Raw genomic sequence first — 6,000 nt, 5'->3', positions numbered from 1 at the left:
TAAATGCCAACATTGGTACCTGCTTCAGGTCACTACAGTAGTCATGCATTACAGGGTCATAAATCAATCTGCTAAACAGACATTTGTAGGTTCCAAATTTACTGATCTAAACAAATTGACTACAAGACTCCAATCTCAATCTTTTGACCCATAATGGATCGCCAGATCACCAGTTTCCAGCAAACAAATGTTAGTCAGGGCATTATTTCACTACCAAATGCTCAAAAGATTGGAAGTGCAAATTCATGTTTAAGCTGTCCCAGTCCAATGTTCCTTTAAAAGACAAAAAGAGTCTTCCAGTCCATAATCATATCAGCCACGATCGTATTAAATGGTGGAGCAGGCTCGAAGGGTCGTATGGCCTACACCTGCTCCTATTTCTTATGTTCTTATGTATCATCCCCTTTAAGATTGCAGTGATCTGCATTCAGACGACTTTTAATTCACCCATTACTGTGCAAAGGTTAAATGTAAAAAAATCAACTGCAAACTTCAATCTGTAAGGCTGATATCGTTCATACTTCCATTCACATTTGTAGATTCCAAAACTGCTATGTCATTTAAAAAAAAATTGTGTCCATTTAAAATCAGCTGACAACCACGGATTACGGTGTGCTAATGGTAAAAGGAACTCTGATACAGTAATCTCCCCCATGCACACAACAATCAACTTTCCACTGAAGCCAACAATGTGCAAGATTCAGGATCCCTATGCACTGGGCTTTAAGGTCACTTAAATAAAAATACAAATAAATAAGCTGTTCCTGTTGCCAACTCTTCAGTGTAGGGATCCCTAACTACTGGTGCATTAACGTTGTTGGGCAATTGTTTTGTAAGACCATGTACAAGCCAATTGCACACCTGAACCATGAGCATTTTAAAAAAAAAAGGTAATTTTATTTGCACTATAGTTTTTAGAACATGTTGTGGCTGTTGGCTTTGCCCAATTTGCAAATTTCATAATTTGAAAGCAGAAAGCAGAAAAGGACTTTCAATAAAATAATTTTAAAAGTACATCCAGTAAAAAGTCAATTTAATGTGTTATGAAAGCTTTATTTAATCAGATTATGGTTTCTATGCTAAAATGCATGTGAACCCCAATAGGGCAAACTAAAGGAATGTTTGGAGAAGCCTAAAATCTATCACTTGAAAGTATAATTTTAACTTTGAGTAATCTAGTCTTAAAGTTTCTGTCCAAATTAATGTGGAATGCTGTAGATCTGTAATGTAAATTGATTTGCAGAAATGACCAACACTTATCCCATCTGACAGCTCTTTGCATAAACAATTGTATACTTGGGTGTATTCCAATAAGCAGTGGCTTGATTGATTTAGAGCTCCCACAAGTCACATGGTTTAAATCAGCTGCACACTAGTGGCCAGTCATTTTCAAGTTAATGAAATCAGCTACAAACAAAACTTGCAAGTTATAGAGAAAAATTGTAGTAGCTAACAAAGGACCTCCTACACTATTTTTCTCACCTTTCTCGCTGGGATATGGTTTCACAGGCATTGGCAGCCCTTTGATACTCCAATCTCATTTTCACCTAATGTAAAAATATATGCACTTTCCAACAGAAATCACCAAACACCACCAGAAGCAGAAATCTTGGCTGATTTTTTCTCTCTACCTAGCGCTAGGGTGTTCATGCCAACTGTGGCACTCTGTTCCAACGGAGATCAGGTAACTTAGCACATACATGGACGTAATGGTCTTTATGGCATCATGCAATAGCTGGATGGTGCCCTTAACTACTAGACTAATTCCTCAGAGGAGCTAATCAAAAAATACTAACAATGGTTCAAAAATCTTTCTGGTCTAAACTGCCCTGCCAATACCCATTTATATCACTCAACCAAACGGACACTGCTTCTTGAAGTTCAGATTTGCTCATCTCATTCATACTTATGGATTTTAACCAGGCAGCTCTAGAAACTGGTAGGAATTTTCATATGGACAATACTTCCATGTTGCAGAGTAATTTAAGTGGTACAGGATTAGCAATTTACTGTTTATTACTCTAGACAGTATATATAGCAAGCTTCTAAAAATCACCCCTCACCCAGTTCAGCAGCAATACTTGCTGATTTTCTCCCATCTCTAATCTAGGGGACCAAGGCCAAATTTAGTGCCCCAAATGTCACCCTAGCAGAGCTAACCCTCTGGTCTGTATAGCTTGGTACCACAACACATGGTGCACCTTCCCATCAAGGACTCTCAGTAATATAGTTGTAACACCATATTATACTCTTGAATATACATTCCATGCTCCGAATGGAACAATGCAGGGTACATTTGAACAAAGGGAAATATCAAAAGCAAAAAAGGATCGAGCTGAAAAGTGCTTATAGTATGTCGTTATTAAAATGGTTGTAACCTTTTGTAGCACTAAAGGGAACTACATGGAATCTACCCTCTCATTTTAGAAAGGCCCATTATTCTTAAGTCAACTCCGCACATTTTTTTTTTGCAGATATATATATACATACACACACCTTAACATTTTTATCAAGATCAATTTATCTAAACTTGCACATTTGTGACAATGGTATCATTTTTTGCATTATCTAAATTCAGTGGAGACAGTTTTGTAACACAACACAGCTTGCTTTTTAATCCACAGTGATGTTTAAAGCTCTTGACAAAGTAGCAGCTATTGCTTTTGGACTTGTAAGATTGAGAGCTATTAAAGGCTAATTTTGACTGTTAATTCTTAACGGCATCAATTCTAAAATCTGAAGCCTGCCCATGTTTATCTGAATTCCAATATTTAATGGCAATGTTCATGTAGAAAGGGTGGGGGTATATTCTGTGTAAGGCAGAGTCCCTTATGTGTTTTTCAATCTTTTTAGTTATCGGTTATACGGTCTACAAGCAGCTAGTTTCTGATATCAAAAGGAAAGATTTCCTCTAATTACTGTTAACATTATAAGCAGAAGTAAAGTTTTGTCTAACTACTATTTCTAGCAAAATCAAATGTGAGAAATTTCATTACAATGAGCAATCAGAAGAAATTTTCCCATTACATTTACAATGTCACTAACACACAGGAACCACAACAAACCTTTACCAGGATCTGTTGTTGACAGTACTTTTTTATTTTTTAGCAAAGTTATGGAAGAAGTAAATATAATCCAGCAAAGAGATCAGAAATGCTGTCTTATTAAAAAATGGTTGGGGCAAATATTGAAAAATGGCCATCAATTGGTAAGTAGATATGCGTTGAATTGAGTTCTGTTCCCTGGAATGGTTGAACTAACAAACGTAAACCTATTAAACTCAGTAACAGAATGTCTAAAAATATAGTACTGTCAAAAGTGCAGCTCACTACACATACCAACTAGGCAAAGAGATAATTCAGATTACTAATTTATCACTATTTCTGATGTGCTGTACAAGCACTAGATCACATTAAAAAAAATCAATCTCACACAGTTCGTCACCATACAGAAGCAAGAGCCACATTTGCCAGCAACAACTGAGGATCCATCCCATCCCCCAAAAGACTTGGGTCACTGGGTCAACTACAACAACATATCGATTTTTTTTAAGCCAATATAACCTCCCTGCGCTATTATCTCTGAACATAAATTATCATTTTATCACAGCAATGAAAGCTGAGAGTAGCAAGGCTTTATTATGAGGGACAGGAAATTGCATATTTAATAGATTATTTCCTACTGCTATCTTGTTGCAATGTAAAAGGTCAAGATCCCAAGGGCAGACAAGGTCCTGGCCTCATTGCAATCCTTTACTCCCTCCCCCCAGCTCCCCCACTCTAATAAACCCAAATGCAGCTCCACTGGGGCAAAACAATTGCCCAGGCTCATCCTTCCTGGCAAGCTGGCAATGCATTCAGTGAATTTTGTCTACTCCCAAATAGATTCTGAATCTTAGAAAGGATGATGAGGTAGTTATCTGTATCTAATTTTAGTGCCAGAGTAAAAAGACAGATTTATGAAGCTATATATTTCTACAACAGCATAATCAATAAATTCAGCTACATTATTACTTCAATTATGTTAACCTGTAGAAAATATCACAGGAAGTAAAATAATCTAATGCTTTTATTGTGTACTACAACCCGCTTTAAATGTGTTCATACTGAATGTGATACAGAAAATTAGCCAACTGCCTTAAGAACACACACGAATCTGAGCCATCATCATTGTGACCAATGTTCAATTATTTCCTTATTTCACAAGCATCTGGCATTACTATTGCTACAAAGTGGGTTCCTAGAAACAAACAAGTGTTGACTGAAATACTGAAAAGTTGAATAATCAGGAGCTTGGTCCAAACCCCATTTTAGGATTCGAGCACACAATTTAACTGACATTTCAGTGTAGTACTGAAGGAGCACTGCATTGTCAGAAGTGCCATTTATTAGTGCGATATTAAACAGAGGTCCTATCCGCTTGTTCAAATGAAACTAAAAAAATCCCAAAACGCTATTTCAGCACCAAGGAGTTCTCCCAGTGTTCTGGCCAACATTCTTCCTTCAACTACCACCACTAAAAAGAAATCAACGGATCATTCATCTCATTTGCTGTTTGTAGGATCTTAATATGTGTAAATTAGCTGCCGCATTTGACTCAATTTCAAAAATAATTCACTGATAATGAAGTGCTTTGGGACAGCCTGAGGATGTGAAATGTGCTATAAATATGCACGTTTTTTTCAAAAAAAAACTGAGCAGGTCCCAGTCTTGAACACATTATGAGGAGTTAGTCTTTTAAAAAAACAACTCAAAGTAAAACTTAAAAATACTGTCACAACCTAGTCAATTACAGCTGGATCTCAAGGGGAGCTACAACTGGCCTCAGCGCTCTGGTTTGCGTTGGCCAGCATTTGTATTACCGATCTCTAGCCAGCAACACTTGCTGGAAGTCCATGGATGAGAAATTCGGTTTTCGGCAATAATTAAATTTTTTCGCCCAAATTATCATTATGGCAACGCTATTGCTGTGAGGCAACAAATTCGGGTTTCAATTTGCGCAGCAGTAAAAATTGGTGTTGCATGAGGATTCATGGCTCAAACGCAAATTTTCTGCAACTTTACTCCGAGGCCGATTACTGCTGCGAGTTGGGCCTAGGGAAGGGGGAAAACACCAAAAAATAAATTGAAAAAAAAAACACAAAACATTCACAAGACACTTAAATAGCGAATTGCTGCAAAAGAATTAAAAACTAAAAACTTTAATTTACTTTTTTTTGCAGATCTTCATATTTACCGCTGATCCAAGGGCTGCAATGCAGCTTTTTCCTTGGTGTTTTTTTTCATCCTAAATACAGGTGTGCTCAGAGCCAAATTTTTGGCGAAAGCGATATTGCGAGTCTTGCATGGCGGCGCTCCTCTCTCCAGCGGTATTTGAAAAGCTCCGCTGCAAGACTTCTCTGAATTTCCCACCGCACCGTTTCGCGCCAAAAACGGCAAATTATCGCCAAAAAACCGGTTACAAGGTCGGCAAATTTTTATCCGCATGTGTGCAGATTGGATTGGGTTGAGCTTGGCTATGATGTTCACTTCAGTCCAATAGCCTGCCAATACCAATATGGTGACTCAGGGCAATGGTTACCTATCAAACCATATCCAAGCAAGAAAACATTGCATTCAGAAGCGGAGAGGGAGTGTAGGTAAGAAAATTGGCAGAAAAACAGAATAAAAAAAACACTCTCCATGTATAGGATTAGTTATACTTATCGCTAGAAATTGCCTTAGGTGATATGATTGTCTAAGTATTTCTACATTATGCACTCAAAACAAACAGCTAGCCTTATTGTAAAGCCATTGTGTATTATTTCTTCCTTTCCAATCTTTAAATTGTTGTACTTGAAACCCAATTGATTTAAAGTATTTTCACAATACAACCATCATCAATGACTTAAAAAAAACCTTACTTGCATTACATTTTAGAAAAGTAAATTATATTTGACTTCTAATAGTCAGAGGTAGGACAAGACAATGGAATACTGCCTTTGTAAACTGTAGGAAACCA

Source organism: Pristiophorus japonicus, chromosome 18 (genome assembly GCF_044704955.1).
Source record: "Pristiophorus japonicus isolate sPriJap1 chromosome 18, sPriJap1.hap1, whole genome shotgun sequence".
Taxonomy (NCBI): Eukaryota; Metazoa; Chordata; class Chondrichthyes; family Pristiophoridae; genus Pristiophorus; species Pristiophorus japonicus.
The sequence above is the reverse complement of the archived record's forward strand: the minus strand, read 5'-3'. Positions refer to the sequence as shown.